The sequence below is a fragment of the Macaca mulatta genome, chromosome 11, assembly GCF_049350105.2.
Source record: "Macaca mulatta isolate MMU2019108-1 chromosome 11, T2T-MMU8v2.0, whole genome shotgun sequence".
NCBI classification, from domain to species: Eukaryota; Metazoa; Chordata; class Mammalia; order Primates; family Cercopithecidae; genus Macaca; species Macaca mulatta.
The window spans coordinates 60,262,696-60,282,148 of NC_133416.1; the positions used below are offsets into that span (position 1 = coordinate 60,262,696).

The following is a 19,453-nucleotide window of genomic DNA, read 5'->3' on the forward strand; positions in this document are numbered from 1 at the left end:
CTGTGCGTGGCCTCAGGACCCCTTCCTCTTTGGACGCCCTTTTATTATTAGCTTTGTGCCCACACAGCCCTCCCTTCAGGATCCTTAGGGATAAGAGGGCTGTGGGACAGGAAGTACCTAGGGTGGCGGTGGGTGGTGAGGCTTCTGCCCAACAGGACTTTCCTGCCCTGCTGGGAGCCACCTTTCTTCCTGTCTAGGGTCTGCGAGTGTTGTCCCCTGTGTGTCCCGAGACTGCACCCAACTGCTTGTTCCAGCCACCTTCCCTTCACCCCTTTGATTTTGCCCAGTGTTTTCTCTTCTCCAAATCACGTTGTCTGTCCTGGGACCCTTACAGCACTCGCTCTGCTGTCCTATAGTCCCCTCCTGAATCTATGCTGGCCAGTGTCTGTGACCTCTGCAGCACCCCACACCTTACTATCCACGCTCCTCTCGTGCTTTACCATGCGGAGCCCCTCTTCCATAACACACACTCCACCGTTCTACAACACAGGCTTCAAATGGGCATTTCAGCGAAGTCCAATGACCCTAATCTTTATCTGCATGCAGGATTTCCCTTTTTTTTTTTTTTTTTTGACAGAGTCTTTCTCTGTCTCCCAGACTGGAGTGCAGTGGTGCAATCTTGGCTCACTGCAACTTCCGCCTTCTGGGTTCAAGTGATTCTCATGCCTCAGCCTCCCGAGTAGCTGGGACTACAGGTGCATGTCACCACACCCGGCTAATTTTTGTGTTTTCAGTAACGACAGGTTTTCACCACGTTGGCCAGGCTGGTCTTGAACTCTTGGCCCCAGGTGATCCACCCACCTCAGCCTCCCAAAGTGCTGGAGTTACAGGCATGAGCCACCGCGCCTGGCCAGGATTTCCTTTCCATTCTCCAAAGAAACTATTTCATTGGTTCTCTCTCCTCCCATCATCCCTCTCCAAGCCCACAGAACTCCCAGCAGTTCTCCTCTGCCCCAATTCCTTCCTGTTGACTGAAGGAATTTGCCCTCTTCCCTCTCCTCCTACCATCTCGCTCAATCATATCAGCAGCTCCAGCACCACCTCTCCATTCTCCCTTCTACTAGATCGCTCCCAACAGCAGCCAGCTATGCTCCTAATCTACTCTCCCCATGTCTAACTGTCCCTCTCCTCACCCACAGCTGCATCAGGCTGCTGTCCCACTTCTCAGCTCCCTGTCACAGCCACACTTCTCCAAAGAGGTGCCTGTCCCACTGTTGAGGGTTTTCACCTCACATTCACTCAAGTGTCGATCATGGGTCTGCAAAGGGGCCTCTCATATTTTAATATTTGCTCCAGTATCCAAACCTTCCTGTTACTTCCCTTCTCGTCAGAGGGACCCACTCTAACACGTGACAAATCTGTATGGAGTCTTGAAAATATGGTGTTTTATTGTACCTTTTAAATTTAGGTAAAGGGTTTGGTCAGCTTTATTCAAATATAATTCACATATCATGCAATTCGTCCACTTAAAGTATGCAAGTCAATAATGTTAGTATATTCAGATTTGTGCAACCATCACCACAGTTAGTACATTTTCATCACTGGCCCCCAAAATCTCATACCTACTAGTAGTCACTCTCCATGTCCCAAAAACCTCCCAGCCTTGGGCAACCACTGATTTACTTTCTGGATATTTCTTTTCTTTTTCGTTTTTCTGTTTCTTTGAGACAGGGTCTCATTCTGTCACCCAGACAGTGGTTTCTGAGTGCAATGGTGCCATGATAGCTCACTGCAACATTGAACTCCTCACACAAGCGATCCTCCTACCTCAGTCCCCTGAGCAGCTGAGACCACAAGTGCTCACCACCACACCCAGCTAGTTTTTGGACTTTAAATTTTTTTTTTTTTTTTTTTTGTAGAGATGGGTTTTGCCATGTTGCCAGGCTGGTCTCGAACTCCTGTGCTCAAGTGATTTGCCCACCTCAGCCTCCTAAAGTGCTGGGATTATAGGCATGAGCCACCATGCGTGGCCTGTTCTGGATATTTCACATCAACGAAATCAGGCATCAGTGGTGGTGATGGTTACAGGCCAGGGCTGCTGACTGCCAAGCTAGGAGCGGGCCCAGCGCCCAGAATCTTGATGGGCGCTGCTCAAGCACCGCCTGCGCCATGCCCCTCTCCACCACCTCCTCAGAGCATTTTGAGCAGCTGCACGAGATGTGCCTCTGAGGGGTGTACTAGTGGCTGCTGGATATGGCAGGGACCCAGGAGAAGTTGATCAGAGATTTTGATGAAAAGCAACAGGAAGCAAACAAAATGCTGGCACAGATGGAGGAGGAATTACATTATGTACCCCTATCTTTCCATAACCCCATAATGTCGAAGCTTCAAGACTAACAGAAGGACCTTGCCTAACTCCACCTGGAGGCAAGAAGTGTCTTTGCAGCCATGCTTGGGGACCAAGGAGTCATGAAATATGGCACATATGCTGTAGAGATTGAGCATATGAATAGGCTACAGTCGCAAAGGGCAATGCTTCTCCAAGGCACCGAAAGCCTGGGCCGGGCCACCCAAGAGACTGACCAGATTGGCTCAGAAATGTCAGAAGAGCTGGGGAACCAACAGGACCAGCGAGAGCGTACCAAGAGTACACTGGGAAACACAAATGAAAACTTGTGCAAAAGTCAAAAGATTCTCCCTTCAAGGTCCAGAAAAGTGACAACCAACAAGCTTCTGCTTTCCATCATCATTTCACTGGAGCTAGCTGTCCCGGGAGGCCTGGTTTACTTTGCATTCCTTTGCAAGCATGGGGCTTGCAATAGGGAAGGGTTGTGGACCAGAACTTTGACCTTGGGAATACATGGTGTTAGGGATGTGGATGGAATAAGCATGTTGCTCCTGTGGGCTAACAGTTCAAGGATGCACTGTGTAGCCAGACTATGGGAGAAGGGAGGAAAGATGGAAAGCCAGTTAAATGTGAAGTGACAGCAACAAGACCAGTATGATATACCAAGGTAATAATGCTATTTATGACTTCTTTAAAAATACAAAAGCCTGGCCAACATAGCAAGAACTCATCTCTACCAAAAATAAAAAAAATTAGCCAGGTATGGCGGCCACATCTGTAGTCCCAGCTATTTAGAAGGCTGAGGCAGGAGAACTGCTTGAGACCAGGAGTTTGAGGCTGCAGTGAGCTATGATAGCGCCACTGCACTCCAGCCTGGGTGACAGAGTGAGACCTTGTCTTCAAAAACAAAATTAATTAATTAATTTTTAAGAATATGCCAAGGTCGGGCACTGTGGCTCACACCTGTAATCCCACCACTTTGGGAGGCTGAGGTGGGGAGTTCAAGACCAGCCTGGCCAACATGGCGAAACCCTGTTTTTACTAAAAATACAAAAATTAGCTGGGCATGGTGGTGCGCACCCATGATCTCAGCTACTCCAGAGGCTGAGGCAGGAGAATCGCTTGAACCCGGGAGGCAGAGGTTGTGGTGAGCTGAGATTGTGCCACTGCACTCGAGCCTGGGCGATAAAAGGAGTCTCTGTCTAACAACAACAACAAAAAAAGGCGCGGTGGCTCACACCTCTAATCCCAACACTTTGGGAGCCTGAGGTGGGCAGATCACCTAAGATTGGGAGTTCGAGACCAGCCTGACCAACATGGAGAAAACCCCGTCTCTACTGAAATTACAAAATTAGCTGGGCATGGTGGCACATGCCTGTAATCCCAACTACTCGGGAGGCTGAGGCAGGAGAATCGCTTGAACCCAGGAGGCAGAGGTTTTGGTGAGCCGAGATCGTGCAATTGCACTCTAGCCTGGGCAACAAGAGTGAAACTCTGTCTCAGAAAAAAAAAAAAAAAAAAAAAAGTGCCGCGCATGGTGCCACATTTTGGCAGCACTTTGGGAGGCCGAGACAGAGAGATTGCTTGAGCTCAGGAGTTCAAGACCAGCCTGGCCAACATGGTGAAAATCCGTCTCTACTTAAAACAAAATTAGCTGAGCATGGTGGTACATGCCTGTGGTCCCAGCTACTCTAGAGGCTAAGTGAGGGAGAATCACCTGGGCCCAGGAGGTCGAGACTACAGTGAGTCAACATTGGGCCTTGCACTCCAGCCTGGTGACAGAGTGAGACACGGTCTCAAAACTGACAGTCAACCAATAAATGAAATCATACCTTATGTGGTCCTCTGAGATGGCCTTCTTCTTAACCTGTTTTGAAGATTCAATCATGTTTTAGCATATACCATACTTCATTTATCTTTCTGTTTTTCAAGATAAGGTCTCCCTCTGTTGCCCAGGTTGGAGTGCAATGGTCTGATCATGGCTCATTGCAACCTTGACTTCCCAGGCTCAAACTATCCTCCCACCTCAGCTTCCCAAGTCGTTGCAACTAAACGTGGGCACTACCATGTCTGGCTAACTTTTTTGTATTTTTTTTTAAATAGAAAGAGGTCTCACTATGTTGCCCAGATTCGTCTCGGACTCCCCAGCCAAGCAGTTTGCTGCCTCTGCCTTCCAGAGTGTTGAGACTACAGGTGTGAGCCTATGGAAATAAAGACCGCACCCGGTCCTTTATTTCTTTTTTCGACTCACAAGTGCTTGGATGTTCCTTCTTATTGTCAAATTCTACTCCATTGTATGGATATACCACATTTTATATACCCATTCACCAGTAATGGAATTGAGTTTTTTCCACTTTTTTGTCTATACTGAATAAAGCTGCTATGAATGTTTGTGTATAACTCTTTGCCTCAACAAATGTTTTTTATTTCTCTTGGCTATATACCTGGAAGTGGAATTACTGGGTCATATGATAATTCTACATTTAATCATTTGAGGAACTGCTAGACCATTTTCCAAAGTGGCTGCACTGGTTTATAATCCTGCCAGCAGTGTATGAGAGTTCCAACCTCCCACATACTCACCAACACTTCGTTATTATCTCTTTTTTATTATAGCCATCTTCATGTGAAGTGATATCTCATTGTGGTTTTGATTTGCATTTCCCTCACAACTAATGATGTTAAGCATCTTGTCATGTGCTTACTGGCCATTTGTATAGCTTCTTTGGAGAAATGTCTATTTAAATCCTTAGCCCATTTTTAAATTGGATTATTTGTCTTTTTTGAAATTGTCTTGAAACTACTGTAGTTTTACAGTACATTTTGAAATCAGAAAGTGTGAGTTCTCCAAGTTTGTTCTTTTTTTCCAAGATTGTTTTGGCTATTAAGGGTTTCTTGCATTTCCATATGAATTTCGGATCAACTTGTCAATTTCTGCAAAGAAGCCAACTGGGGTGGTGATAGAGATTGTGTTCATTCTGTAGATCCACTAACATGAAATGTCCTTCCATTTATTTAGATCCTTAATTTATTTCCACAATGTGTTGTAGCTTTCAGAGTATACATTCTGGCCAGGCATGGTGGCTCACGCCTGTAATCCCAGCACTTTGGGAGGCTGAGGCAGGCGGATTACAAGGTCAGGAGATCGAGACCACCCTGGCCAAGATGGTGAAACCCTGTCTCTACTAAAAATACAAAAATTAGTTGGGTGTGGTGGCATGTGCCTGTAATCCCAGCTACTTGGGAGGCTGAGGCAGGAAAAGAGCTTGAACCAGGGAGTTGGAGGTTGCAGTGAGCCAAGATCGTGCCACTGCACTCCAGCCTGGCGACAGAACAAGACTCCGTCTCAAAACAAAACAGAACAAAAAAACAGAGTATACATTCTACATTTGTTTTGTTAAATTGATTCCTAAGTATTTTATTCTTTTTGATGCCCTTGTAAATAAAATTATTTTATTAATTTCATTTTTAGATCATTCATTTCTAATGTGTAGAAACACAACTGATTTGTATGTTGATCTGTTATTTATTTATTTATTTATTTATTAAAAAATAGAGACAAAGTCTCACTATGCTGCCCAGGCTGGTCTTAAACTCCTGGGCTCAAGTGATCCACCCATTTCTGCCTCCCAAAGTGCTGGGATTACAGATGTGAGCCCCCATGCCCAGCTGTATATGAAATAAATTTCATTTTCTTACCTAATTGCCATGGACAGAACCTGCAGTACCGTGTTGAATAGAAGTAGGGAGAGCAGACATTCTTGTCTTGTTCCTGATCTCAGAGGGAAAACATTTAGAATTTCACCATTAGGTGTGACATTAGCAGAGGGTTTTTGTAGCTACCCTTTATCAGGTTGAGAAGAATCCCCTTCTATATCTAGTTTGTTGAGTTTTTTCTTTTCTTTTCATTTCTTTTTTTTTTTTTTTTGAGATGGAGTCTCACTCTGTCGCTCATGCTGGAGTGCAGTGGCATGATCTCAGCTCACTGCAACCTCCACCTCCCAGGTTCAAGTGATTCTCCTGCCTCAGCCTCCCGAGTAGCTGGGATTACAGGTGCTCATCACCATGCCCAGCTAATTTTTTTTTTTTTTTTGTATTTTTAGTAGAGACAGGGTTTCACCATCCTGGCCAGGCTGTATGTATTGAGGTCATCAACAGACCACATTGAAATGTGATTTTTGTCCTCTATTCTATTGATATGGCATAATACATTAATTGATTTTGGATGTCAAACCAACCTTGCATTTTTGAGACAAATCCTACTTTGTCATGGTATGTAACTCTTTTTTTTGTTGTTGTTGTTTTTTGTTTTGAGACAGACTCTTGCTCTGTTGCCAGGCTGGAGTGTAGTGGCATGATCTCGGCTCACTGCAGCCTCCGCCTCCTGGGTTCAAGTGATTCTGCTGCCTCAGCCTCCCTAGTAGCTGGGAGTACAGGCGTGCACCACCACACCCAGCTAATTTTTTTGTATTTTTAGTTGAGACAGGGTTTCACCATGTTGGCCAGGATGGTCTTGATCTCTTGACCTCATGATCCGCCTGCCTCAGCCTCCCAAAGTGCTGGGATTACAGGTGTAAGCCACTGTGTCTGGCCAACCCTTTTTATATGTTGCTGAATTTGGTTTGCTAGTTCAGGATTTTTGCATCTAAATTCATAAGACATATTGGTATATAGTTTTCTTCTGATGTTTTTGCCTTGTTTTGGTATCAGGATTAATACTGCCCTCATAGGATGAGTTTAGAAGAATTCTCTCTTCTGTTTTTTGGAAGAGTTTGTGAAGAATTGGTGGTAAGTCTTTAATGTTTTGTAGAATTTACCATTAAAATCTTCACTTTTCTTTGTGAAATGCTTTTAGATTACTAATCCAATTACTCTTTCTCTGTTTATTATAGGTCTATTCAGAATTTATATTTCTCCTTGAATCAATTTCAGTAGTTTGTGGTTTTCTAGGTATTTGTCTATTTCATCTAAGGTACCTAATTGGTTGGCATAGTCATTTATAGTATTCTCTTATAACCTTCCTTACTTTTGAAAGTTCAGTAGTAATGCTCCCTCTTTCATTCCTGAGTTTAGTATAATTTGAGTCTTCTCCGTTTTTTGTTTCTGTTCTTGTTTTAGAGAGACAGGATCTCATTCTGTCACTCAGGCTGGAGTGTGGTAGTGTGAGCTCACTGTAACCTCGAACTCCTGGACTCAAGCAATCCTCCTGCCTCAGCCTCCCAGGTAGCTAGGACTACAGGTACATGTCATCATAACTGGCTAATTTTTTTATTTTTCATTTTTTTGGAGCGATGGACTCTCTCTCTCTCTCTCTCTATATATATATATATATGTGTGTGTGTGTGTGTGTGCGTGTGTGTGTGTGTGTGTGTGTATTCAAGTGATCTTCCCACCTCAGCCTCCAGAGTAGCTGGGATTGCGAGCATGTGTCACCACATCCAGCTAAATTATTATTATTATTTTTTTTTATTATTTTTTTTTAAGGCAGAGTCTCGCTCTGTCGCCCAGGCTGGAGTGCAGTGGCATGATCTCGGCTCACTGCAAGCTCTGCCTCCAGGGTTCACACCATTCTCCTGCCTCAGCCTCCCAAGTAGCTGGGACTACAGGTGCCCGCCACTGCACCCGGCTAATTTTTTGTATTTTTAGTAGAGACAGGGTTTCACCATGTTAGCCAGGATGGTCTCAATCTCCTGACCTCGTGATCCACCCGCCTCAGCCTCCCAAAGTGCTGGGATTACAGGCATGAGCCACTGCGCCCAGCCTTTTTTTTTGTATTTTTAGTAGAGACCATGTTTCACTATGTTGGCCAGGCTGGTCCCAAACTCCACCAAGAAATCCACCTGCCTTGGCCTCCCAAATATATATACATATTTTAATGTTATAATTTATATATATATATATACTTTTTTACAGGTATATATGTATTTTAAATTTTATAATTTAGATTTTTACATATACATTTTCTTAATTTTAAAATTTCAAAAAATATGGAACACTTCAAAAGTTTACACAACATCCTTGTGCAGGGGCCATGCTAATCTTCTGTGTATTGTTCCAATTTTAGTATATGTGCTGCCAAAGAGAGCACACCCAGGCTGGTCTTGAACTCCTGGCCTCAAGTGATCTTCCCACCTCAGCCTCCCAGAGGACTGGGATTACAGATGTGAGCCACCATACCCAGCCTTTCTCTGTTTTTGTCTTAATCAGTCTAGCCTTGTTGATCTTTTCAAAGGACCAACTATTCATTTTGTTGATTTTCTTTAGTGTTTTTCTGTTGCCTGTTTCATTAATTTAAACTCTAATATATGTTTTTCCTTCATTCTTCTTGCTTTAGGTTTAGTTTGCTCTTTTTCCAGTGTCTTAGGGTAGAAGGTTAGTTAATTGATTTGAGATCTTTCTACTTTTCAAATACAGGTGTTTACAGTTGGAGATTATTGTTTTGTATATGCTCCCATGAGGTTGAGAAAGTTGCCTTCTACCCCCGAGTTAGCCAAACCCAGTCCTCCACAATACTGTCCTTACTTCTGAGAGCAGCTGCAAGTTTGGGGTTTTCCCAAAACCACCCTCTGATCACATAATTCACTGAAGAAGTGACAGAACTTAGGCCAGATGTGGTGACTCACGCCTGTAATCCCAGCACTTTGGGAGGCCAAGGCAGCTTTAGATTTTCCTTCTTCAGGAGTTCGAGACCAGCCTGGCCAACATGGTGAAATCCCATCTCTAATAAAAACACAAAAATTAGCCGGGCGTGGTGGCACATGCCTGTAGTCCCGGATACTCAGGAGGCTGAGGCAGGAGAATTGCTTGAACCCAGGAGGCGGAGCAGTGAGCTGAGATCATGTCATTGCACTCTAGCCTGGGCAACAAAGTGAGACTCCATCTCAAAAAAAAAAAAAAAAAAAGGAGTGAGAGAACTCAGTGAAAGCTACCTATTATTCTCATGGTCACAGTTTATTCCAGGGAAAGGATACTCTAAAATCAGCCAAGGGAAGGGGCACATAGAGCAGAGTCTAGGAGGATTCCAAATGCAAAGCTTTCATTGTCATCAGGAGATGTTATCCTCTCAGCATCGATGTGTGAAAGTACACACGGAGTGTTGCAAATCCAGGAAGCCCGTCCTAACTTCAGTGTCCAGAGTTTTTATTGGAGTTTGCATTATACAAGCATGATGATGGTTGAACTCAGTCTCCCATCTCCCTCCCCTATCCCTGGAAGTTAGGATGGTATCATGGTGAGATCCACCAAGGAGCCCATCTTGATTCACCTCATTGGCATAAACTATCAGATGTAATCTTAGGGGCCCACATGAATAACAAAGATATATATATATATCTTTTTTTTTTAAGAGACAGGGCTTCAGTCTGTCACCCAGGCTGGAGTGCAGTGATGTGATCAGAGCTTACTGCAGCCTCAAACTTCTGGGCTCAAGTGATCCTCCCACCTCAGCATCCTGAGTAGCTGGGTGCACACCACAGTGCCCAACTTGAGAGATATTCTTACCACTTTGGGAATTCCATGGGTTTAGAGGCTACCTCTCAGGAACCAGGGACAATGGCCAGGCCTTTCCTTGGGCAAGGCCAAATCCTTTATGCTTTCTATTCCTAGACAGCTGAATTTTTTTTTTTTTTTTTTTTTTGAAACAGAGTGCTGCTCTGTTGCCCAGACTGGAGTGCAGTAGTGCAACAATAGCTCACTGTAGTCTTGACCTCCTGGGCTCAAGCAATCCTCCCATCTTAGCCCCCAGAGTAGCTGGGACTACAGACTTACACCACCACACACTGTTAATTAAAAAAAAATTTTTTTGATAGAGATGAGATCTCACCACATTGTCCAGGCTGGTCTTGAACTCCTTGTCTCAAGTGATCCTCCCACCTCGGCCTCCCAAAGTGCTGGGATTACAGGTGTGAGCCACTGCCTGGCCAGCTAAATGTTTTTACATGTTTAGTATTTCTTATCCAAAATGCTTGGGACCAGAAGTGTTTTGGATTTCAGACATTTTTTGGACTTTGGAATATTTGCATTATACTTTATATGAGTATCCCTAATCAGAAAATCAGAATTCTGAAATGCTACAATAAGCATTTCGAGTCATGTCTACTCAAAAAGTTTCAGATTTTCAGACCAGTCAGGGTATGATAAGAAAAAAAATAAGTTTCAAATGTCAGAGCATTTCAGAGTTTGGATTTTGGATTAGGAATGCTCAACCTACATTAAGAATGGATACTGGGCGCAGTGGCTCAAGCCTGTAATCCCAGACTTTAGGAGGCTGAGACGGGTGGATCACAAGGTCAGGAGATCGAGACCATCCTGGCTAACACGGTGAAACCCCGTCTCTACTAAAAAATACAAAAAACTAGCCGGGCGAGGTGGCGGGTGCCTGTAGTCCCAGCTGCTCGGGAGGCTGAGGCAGGAGAATGGCGTAAACCTGGAAGGCAGAGCTTGCAGTGAGCTGAGATCCGGCTACTGCACTCCAGCCTGGGCAACAGAGGGAGACTCCCTCTCAAAAAAAAAAAAAGAATGGATACCGGGGCTGGGCACAGTGGCTTACACCTGTAATCCCAGCACTTTGGGAGGCCGAGGTGGGTGGATCACCTGAAGTCAGGAGTTCGTAGACCAGCCTGGCCAACATGGTGAAACCACATCTCTACCAAAAATGCAAAAATCAGCCACGTGTGGTGGCACGTGCCTGTAACACCAGCTACTCAGGAGGCTGAAGCAGGAGAATCACTTGAACCCGGGAGGTTGCAGTGAGCCAAGATCATGACACTGCACTCAAGCCTGGGTCACAGAGCAAGACTCCACATCAAAAAAAAAAAAAAAATGGGTATTGGATTTTATTAAATGTCTTTTCTGCATCTATTGAGAGGATAATGCAGTTTTTAGTTTTTAGTCTGTTAATATTCTGAAAGGAAAATAAATCTTAGGACACCAAACACACTACACCAAAGGGAAAAGTCAAGCTGGGAATTGAGTCAGGCAAACTTGTCTCCCATTTCCCCATTTTGTTCCTAAATAAGATAGTTACAAAGATTTTAGAAGCTACATACTGGCCGGGCGCTGTGGCTCACGCCTGTAATCCCAGCACTTTCAGAGGTCAGGAGTTTGAGACCAGCCTGGCCAACATGGTGAAACCACATCTCTACTAAAAATACAAACATTGGCCAGGTGTGGTGGTGGGCACCTGTAATCCCAGCTACAAAGGAGGCTGAGGCAGGAGAATCTCTTGAACCCGGGAGGTGGATGTGAGCCAAGATTGTGCCACTGCACTCCAGCCTGGGCAACAGAGCAAGACTCTTGTCTCAAAAAAAAAAAAAAAAAAACGCTGGGCGCGGTGGCTCACGCCTGTAATCCCAGCACTTTGGGAGGCCGAGGTGGGTGGATCATGAGGTCAGGAGATCAAGACTTTCCTGGCTAACACCGTGAAACCCCGTCTCTACCAAAAAAATACAAAAAATTTAGCCAGGTGTGGTGGTGGGCGCCTGTAGTACCAGCTACTCGGGAGGCTGAGGCAGGAGAATGGCGTGAACCCTGGAGGCGGAGTTTGCAGTGAGCCGAGATCGCCGAGATCGTGCCACCTGCATTCCAGCCTGGGCGACAGAGCGAGACTTTGTAGGGACATGGATGCAGCCGGAAGCCATCATTCTCGGCAAACTATCCCAAGAACAGAAAACCAAACACCACATGCTCTCACTCATAGGTGGGAACTGAACAAGGAGAACACTTGGACACAGGAAGGGGAACATCACACACCCGGGCCTATTGTGGGTGGGGGGAGGGGGGAGGGATAGCATTAGGAGATATACCTAATGTAAATGATGAGTTAATGGGTGCAGCACACCAACATGGCACATGTATACATATGTAACAAACCCATATGTTGTGCACATGTACCCTAGAACATAAAGTATAATTGAAAAAAATAAACAGTATTGCCAATTAAAAATCCAATTTACGGCCTGGCGTGGTGGCTCAAGCCTGTAATCCCAGCACTTTGGGAGGCCGAGACGGGCGGATCACAAGGTCAGGAGATCGAGACCATCCTGGCTAACACAGTGAAACCCCGTCTCTACTAAAAAATACAAAAAACTAGCTGGGTGCGGTGGCGGGCACCTGTAGTCCCAGCTACTCGGGAGGCTGAGGCAGGAGAATGGCCTAAACCCGGGAGGCGGAGCTTGCAATGAGCTGAGATCTGGCCACTGCACTCCGGCCTGGGCGACAGAGTGAGACTCCATCTCAAAAAAAAAAAAAAAAAAAAAGAAAAGAAGAAAAATCTAAAACCAATGTCCTCAGCTTCCACCTTAACAAACTAGAAAAGAAGAGGAGATTATACTCAAAATAAGCAGAATAAAGGAAATAGTAGATTAAAGCAGAAATCAATTAAGTAGATAACAATGAAGACAGTGAAACCAAGGCTGGTTCTTTGAGAAGATCAATTGCAATTGTATTAGTCAGGATTCTCCAGAGAAACAGAACCATTAGGATATATGTAAGTATATAAGAGATTTATCGGCCGGGCGCGGTGGCTCACGCCTGTAATCCCAGCACTTTGGGAGGCCGAGGCGGGCGGATCACAAGGTCGGGAGATCGAGACCACGGTGAAACCCCGTCTCTACTAAAAATACAAAAAATTAGCCGGGCGCGGTTGTGGGCGCCTGTAGTCCCAGCTACTCGGGAGGCTGAGGCAGGAGAATGGCGTGAACCCGGGAGGCGGAGCTTGCAGTGAGCCGAGATCGCGCCACTGCACTCCAGCCTGGGCGACAGAGCGAGACTCCGTCTCAAAAAAAAAAAAAAAAAAAAAGAGATTTATCATGAGAATTGGCTTGCACAGTTATGGAGGTCAAGAATTCCCATGATATGCCATTTGTAAGCTGGAGAATCAGGAAAGCTAGGGGTGTTATTCAATCAGAGTCCAAGGGCATGAGAACTAGGGCAGCCAGTGGCATAGCTCCCAGTCTGAGGCCAAAGGCCTGAGAACCAGGGCAGGAAATAGTGTAATCCCAGAGTCCAAAGTCCTGAGAACCAGGACCTCCGGTGTCCTTGAGTGAGTGTCAAGGTCGTAAGATTGATGTCCCAGCTCATGATGAGAAAGAATGTGCCCTTTCTTCACCTTTTTGTTCTATTGAGCCCTCAGTGATTGGATGATGCCTGCACATTGATGAGGACAGATCTTCTTTCCTCAGTCCACCAATTCAAATGCAAGCTCTTCTAGAGACAGCCTCACAGACACACCCAGAAATAACATCTACCAGCTCTCTAACCTAGGCCAGTTGATATATAACATCAGCCATCACAGGCCAGACATGAGGGCTCATGTCCTTAATCCCAACACTTTGGGAAGCTGAGGCAGGAGGTTAATTTGAGCCCAGCCTGGCCAACATAGCAAAACACCATCCCAGGCCAGGCATGGTGGCTCAGGCCTGTAATCCCAGTGCTTTGGGAGGCTGAGGTGGGCAGATCACTTGAGGTCAGAAGTTCAAGACCAACCTGGCCAGCACAGTGAAACCCCGTCTCTACTAAAACAAAATACAGAAATTAGCCGGGTGTGGTGGCATGCGCCTGCAGTCCCAGCTACTTAGGAGGCAGAAGCTGGGGAATTGCTTGAACCCAGGAGGCACAGGTTGCAGTGAGCCGAGATCATGCAACTGTACTCCAGCCTGGGAAATAGACAAGACTCCATCTCCAAAAAAAAAAAAAATTTTTTTTTTAAATAAATAAAACACATCATCCCTACAAAAAAAAAAATTTACCATCACAGCAATAAACCTCTCACTAAAATGAACAGGAAAAAAAAAAAAGGGAGAAAACACAAATAATTAATATCAGAAATGAGAAAAAGGACAATATAGGTTCTATAGAACTAAAAGCATAATAAGGAAACAAGTTTATGTCAATAAATCCTGAAACTTAGATGAAATAGACAAATTTCTGGACAGGTTTGGTGGCTCACGCCTGTAATCTCAGCTCCTGGGAGAGTTAAGGGGTAGGATCGCTTAAGGCCAGAAGCTGGAGACTGGGCAACAAAGTGAAACCCCATTTCTTTTTTTTTTTTTTTTTTTTTTTTGAGGCGGAGTCTCGCTCTGTCGCCCAGGCTGGAGTGCAGTGGCGCGATCTCGGCTCACTGCAAGCTCCGCCTCCCGGGTTCCCGCCATTCTCCTGCCTCAGCCTCCAGAGTAGCTGGGACTACAGGCGCCGCCACCATGCCCGGCTAATTTTTTTGTATTTTTAGTGGAGACGGGGTTTCATTGTGTTAGCCAGGATGGTCTCGATCTTCTGACCTCGTGATCCGCCCGTCTCGGCCTCCCAAAGCGCTGGGATTACAGGCTTGAGCCACCGCGCCCGGCCGTGAAACCCCATTTCTAAAAAAAAAAAAAAAAAAAGCCAGGCATGACAGCATGCTCCCGTAGTCTCAGGTACTCAGGAAGCTGAGATGGAAGAATTACCTGAGCCCAGGAGTTTGAGACCAGCCTGGGAGACAGAGTGAGACCCCATCTCAAAAAAAAAAAAAGGAAAGAAAAGAAACAGATTTTTTTTTTTAACTGCTTCTTATGGAACAGGGCTACCTCATAGGCAGTATCCCCAAAACAAATTTCTTTCTTTTTTTTTTTTTTGAAACAGGATCTCATGCTGTCACCTACGCTGAAGTGCAATGATGTGATCTCAGCTCACTGCAACCTCTGTTTCCTGGGCTCAAGTGATTCTCCAGCCTCAGCCTCCCGTGTTGCTGGGATTACAGGTATAAGCCACCAAAGCCTGACTAATTATATATATATATATATATATATATATATATATATATATATATATACATAAAATTTTTTTTTTTTTTTTTGTAGAGATGACGTTTTCCCATATTGCCCAGGCTGGTCTCAAACTACTGAGCTCAAAGTAATCCACCCATCTCAGCCTCCCAAAGTTCTGGGATAACAGGCATGAGCCACCGTTCCGGGCTGCCAAAACAAATTTCTTAACAGACAAAAACTACCAAAGTTTACTCAAGAAGAAATAGTCCTAAATAGCCATTATCTTTTTTTTTTTTTTTTTCTTTGAGACAGAGTCTCGCCTTTTGGCCAGACTGGAGTGCAATGGCGCGATCTTGGCTCACTGCAAGCTCCACCTCCCGGGTTCATGCCATTCTCCTGCCTCAGCCTCCCTAGTAGCAGGGACTACAAGCGCCCGCCACCACGCCCAGCTATTTTTTTTATTTTTTAGTACCATGTTAGGCAGGAAGGTCTCGATCTCCTGACGTCGTGATCCGTCTGCCTCAGCCTCCCAAAGTGCTGCGATTACAGGCGTGAGCCACCGCGCCCGGCCCTGAATAGCCATACTCTATTAAAGAAATTGAATTTGTAATTTAAAATCTTCCCCTAGAGAAAATCTCAGTGTCAATACCTGCTGTACATAATCCTCAAGTCTATTTACCCTGGTAGATGGGAACAGCACCCAAACCACCTCCATTTGACATTAAAAAACACTTCAACTCCTGAGCTAACTTAAAAATGTATGTTGTTATAAGAAAAGCTAAAAATAACATGCTACAAATTAAGAAAGTGTGCGAGCTAATTATGTTGGCACTGGAGAATTTGCTAAAAGTGAACTCCAGGAATATTTTCAAAAGTGGGTCATCAGACTGACTGGACCCTGTAACATGTAGAAACTGGATCTGAAGAGCTGTCAAAGTTGCCTAGAAAAGAAAATACAGAATGATTGCATTTGTTGGGATGAAATAAAGAAATGTTAGCTGGACCTGGTAGCATTCACCTATAGTCCTAGAGCTACCTGGGAGTCTGAGGTGGGAGGATTGCTTGAGCCCAGGAGTTGGAGGCAGCAGTGGGCTATGATTGCGTCACTGCACTCCAGCCAGGGTAACAAAGCAAGACCCTTTCTCTAAAAAAAAGCAAAAAAACCAAAAACAAAAACAAAAAGGCGGAGGGGTGTTATGACACAGAGTTTCGCTCTTGTTGCCCAGGCTGGACAATGGCATGATCTCGGCTCACCGCAACTTCTACCGTCTGGGTTCAAGCGATTCTCCTGCCTCAGCCTCCTGAGTAGCTGGGATTACAGGCATTTGCCACCACGCCCGGCTAATTTTGTATTTTTAGTAGAGATGGGGTTTCGCCATGTTCGTCAGGCTGATCTTGAACACTCGACCTCAGGTGATCCACCTACCTCTGCCTCCCAAAGGGCTGTGATTACAGGCGTGAGCCACCGCACCTGGCCTAAAAGTGGTGTTTTTTGGGGTGTTTTGTCTTGATTTGTTTTGTTTTGCCACCCAGGCTGGAGCACAGTGGTACGATCTAGGCTAATTTTTGTATTTATGGTAGAGACGGGGTTTTACCATGTTGACCAGGCTGGTCTCGAACTCCTGGCTTCAAGTGATCCACCCGTTTCGGCCTCCCAAAGTGCTGCGATTACAGGCGTGAGCCACCTCGGGCTCCCAAAGTGCTGCAATTACGGACGTGAGCCACCTCGCCTGGTGGTTTATACAAACAAATCATTTTCCTCTTTGAAATAAAATACATCTTTTGCTTAAGAAACAGACACTTTTGTGACCTTGTCAAGAACCTTAGCTTTGTGCAGCCTCAGCTGCCTTACTTGTAAACTACGCGTTGAAAAGTTGCCTAAAGGCCAATATTATCCCAGAGAAGTACTTGTGCCGGCCTGTCAACTCCACAGGCCATAATTCTATGAAACTTGTAATGCTAATGCTAAATCAGGGGTGGAAAATGAAAATCATTGTGAAAACACTGCCATCTTTATACAAAACCCAACCTCCAGCCCGGTGCGGTGGCTCACACCTGAAATCCCAGCACTTTGGGAGGCTGAGGTGGGCGGGTCATCTGAGGTCGGGAGTTCGACACCAGCCTGACCAACATGGAGAAACCCCGTCTCTACTAAAAATACAAAATTAGCCAGGCGTGGTGGCACATGCCTGTAATCCCAGCTACTCAGAAAGGCTGAGGCAGGAGAATCACTTGAACCCGGGAGGCGGAGGTTGCAGTGAACCAAGGACACTGCACTCCAGCCTGGGCAACAACAGTGAAACTCGGTCTCAAAAAACAAACAAACAAACAAAAAACCCAACCTCCAAGTTCCTCCACTTAACATTTTAAAACTCTAGAAAGGAGGGTGGGTCAGCTGGGCACAGTGGCTCATGCCTGTAATCCCAGCATTTTGGGAGGCTGAGGCGGGCAGATCACGAGGTCAGAACCATGCTGGCTAACACAGTGAAAACCCATCTCTACTAAAAATGCAAAAAATTAGCCGGGCATGGTGGCACATGCCTGTAGTCCCAGCTACTTGGGAGGCTGAGGCAAGAGAATCGCTTGAACCCAGGAGGCAGAAGTTGTAGTGAGCCAAGATCGCGCCACTGCACTCCAGCCTGGGCGACAGAGCGAGACTCCTTAAAAAAAAAAAAAAGAAAGGAGGGTGGATTAATCAGGCACCGCAGCTCTGTGCCTCATCCCCCTCCCCACCCCTCTGTTATCAGCCACTCTCCTTGCGGCTCCTCTTCGAGTCCCAGGGAAACATCACTTCCTCCTTTTTCGGCTATGGCCCATCATTTCCCTTAGCATAGCTAAGATGGGTTGGGAGATCCAAAAGGATGTTAGTTTAAATTTTAAAAGTACTGAACATACTCAGTAGCAATGAACACATCTGGTGCCTAGATTGTGTTTTCTAAATACTGTTCTCTGCTAAAAGGAATCAGAGCTTTCTGAAGACCTGGTTGATCTCAAGACTGGGGCAGACAAGGAGAAAGATTAGCCTGAAACATTTTTGTTGTGCCAGGAAATAAGGCAGTGCTGGGAAAAAAAAAAAAAGTAATGTTGGCTGGGTGCGGTGGCTCACACCTGTAATGCCTGCACTTTGGGAGGCCAAGGTGGTTGGATCACTTGAGGTCAGGAGTTTGAGACCAGCCTGGCCAACATGGTGAAGCCCCATCTGTACCAAAAAATACAAAAATTGGCCGGGCGCGGTGGCTCAAGCCTGTAATCCCAGCACTTTGGGAGGCCGAGACAGGCGGATCACGAGGTCAGGAGATCGAGACCATCCTGGCTAACACGGTGAAACCCCGTCTCTATTAAGAAATACAAAAAACTAGCCGGGCGAGGTGGCGGGCGCCTGTAGTCCCAGCTACTCGGGAGGCTGAGGCCGGAGAATGGCGTAAACCCGGGAGGCGGAGCTTGCAGTGAGCTGAGATCCGGCCACTGCACTCCAGCCTGGGTGACAGAGCGAGACTCCGTCTCAAAAAAAAAAAAAAAAAAAAAAATACAAAAATTGGCCAGGTGCGGTGTCTCACACCTGTAATCCCAGCACTTTGGGAGGCCGAGGCAGGCGGATCATGAGGTCAGGAGATGGAGACCATCCTGGCTAACACGGTGAAACCCCATCTCTACTGAAAATATGAAAACAAAAAATTAGCCAGGTGTGGTGGTGGGCACCTGTAGTCCCAGCTACTCGGGAGGCTGAGGCAGGAGAATGGCATGAACCCAGGAGGTGGAGCTTGCAGTGAGCCGAGATTGTGCCACGGCACTCCAGCCTGGGCGACAGAGTGAGACCCCGTCTCAAAAACAAACAAACAAGCAAAAAAAAAAAAAAAAAAAAAAAAAAAAAAAATTAGCCAGGCATGGTGGCGGGTACCTGTAATCCCAGCTACTCAGGAGGCTGAGGCAGGAGAACTGTTTGAACCCAGAAGGCAGAGGTTGCAGTGAGCCAAGATCGCGCCACTGCATGTCAGCCTAAGTGACAGAGCTAGACTGTGTCTCAAAAAAAGTAATAATAATAATGTCAAAAGACATGGAAGTGCCAGGTGACTCATGCCTGTAGTCACAGCACTTTGGGAGGCCAAGGTGGCAGGATCACTTAAGGCCAGGAGTTGGAGACTGGCCTGGGCAACATCATGAGATCCTGTCTTCACACACACACACACATACACACACACACACACACACACACAAATTTTTTAAAAGACATGGAAGCCAGATTAAAGGGGCTCCCTCTGGTCAAAACTGGAATAATTTGAGCATTAAAATAAGAACTGAAATTAATTATAATCTATTGAATAAAACCAGAGTCCATATTGATAATACACATGAATCAAAAAGGAGCGAGGAGGGCTCTTTTTTATAGTCTAACGCCAAATGATAAAAACAGAGGGAATGCTGGAGT

The 19,453-nt window shown here is 45.6% G+C and overlaps 1 non-coding gene and 1 pseudogene across 1 annotated transcript; one reads left to right on the forward strand and one right to left on the reverse strand.

Annotated features, from left to right (window-relative positions):
* Nucleotides 1-1,871: 1,871 nt before the first annotated feature.
* On the forward strand, nucleotides 1,872-4,610 carry LOC144332922 (vesicle transport through interaction with t-SNAREs homolog 1B pseudogene; annotated as a pseudogene).
* Nucleotides 4,611-8,268: 3,658 nt separating this feature from the next.
* On the reverse strand, nucleotides 8,269-8,375 carry LOC114671255 (U6 spliceosomal RNA). Its single transcript, XR_003721129.1, has one exon. It is a non-coding gene; the product is annotated as a U6 spliceosomal RNA (small nuclear RNA).
* Between the last annotated feature and the right edge of the window lie 11,078 nt (nucleotides 8,376-19,453).